A 1,457-nucleotide genomic window follows, 5' to 3' on the forward strand; every position below is an offset into this window, starting at 1 on the left:
TTGAATTATGGATTATACTTAATTGGTTTTCTAAGTTAAATAAACATGACTGCTAGCTATTTTTGCAGAGGAATAGTTATAATTCACATAAGCTGCGATTGAGTTCTTATTGATGCTATTTTTAAATTATTGCCTTATATTTTAGCTGTTGAGTTGAGCGCAAAGTATTATTTTCATTGTTTGATGAATATGATTAAACAACAATAAATTTTAATTGTTGAGTGGTGTGTTTATTATAAGTATTTTTGTCCATGTACTAGTTACCAATTTTTTTTTCTTATAGAAAAAAAAAACTTGTGAAGTTAAAAGGAGTTTAACTGTGTTGAGAGAGGTGAGAGACGTGACGACGTCTTCCCACACTACGACCGCGTTAAAAGTCTTTTAATCATCTATGTTTGGACTCAATATTTTTAGTTATTCTTACCTTGAGTACTTGACTACATGAGTAGAAGGGATTGATCAACCCGACGACCCTTTGTCAGTACTAATATATGAGGCAATATGCTTATCATTGACTTTTTGTTGCCTCTGCTAATTTGGTTATAATGTATGTTGTTCTAAATTATTTTAATTATAAATTACAAATAGCATACACTACAAATGTTGATTAGTTAAAAAGAAAAGAAAAAAAAAATTGTGTGTCAGGAATACGTGAAAAATAAATTATGTCTCCTAATATGGTTTTGTACATTTGTTCTTGTTTTAAAGTGACTACATGTTATTGAGTTGTTATGCAGTTCAGTTTATAATTCTTTAAGGTGTGAATTTTTTTAAATGTTCTCTATAAGCCTAACTTTTATTAAATTTGTATAGTAATTGTTGTTAGGATTTAAATATTCGTTTAGGAGAGTCAGATAAATAGAGCATTATTTAAAAAGTTAATTGAATTTTATAACGTGTTTAAATTTTTTTCGTTCATTCAACTTAAAATAGTAAGTTGTTATCGACTAATTCTATGAGCTCTCCCTCCTCTATAAATTATAGCGAGTAATTGTGGTATTTCTTTAATGATTGAAACATTATATGTGATATGTGTTTAAATGATTCATTGTCATATAACAAGTGAATTCATTGAGGGTGCTTAATTATGTATTAGTTTGTCTATTGTTCACCATAAATTTCGAGGACGAAATTTCTTTAACGAGGGGAGAATTGTAACACCCCAAATTTTATAATAAATTATTTCATTAATTAAATAGAATTTTAAATAATTGATTTAGTGTTAAAATTATTTTAAAATATATGTTAATTAATTTTGAAATTAATTTTCTTTATATAGGGCCTTTCTATGATCTACTGATTACATATTAGACTAAATGCGTGATATAAATAACAAATATTATATTATTTTATATATTTTTATAAAAATAATACTATTTTAGTGTAATAATTTAAATAATAAGATTTTAGACAATTTAACGTGTATATGCATGTATCTAGTAAATGTGATATTTTTT

This window comes from Cicer arietinum, chromosome 5, assembly GCF_000331145.2.
Source record: "Cicer arietinum cultivar CDC Frontier isolate Library 1 chromosome 5, Cicar.CDCFrontier_v2.0, whole genome shotgun sequence".
NCBI lineage: Eukaryota > Viridiplantae > Streptophyta > Magnoliopsida > Fabales > Fabaceae > Cicer > Cicer arietinum.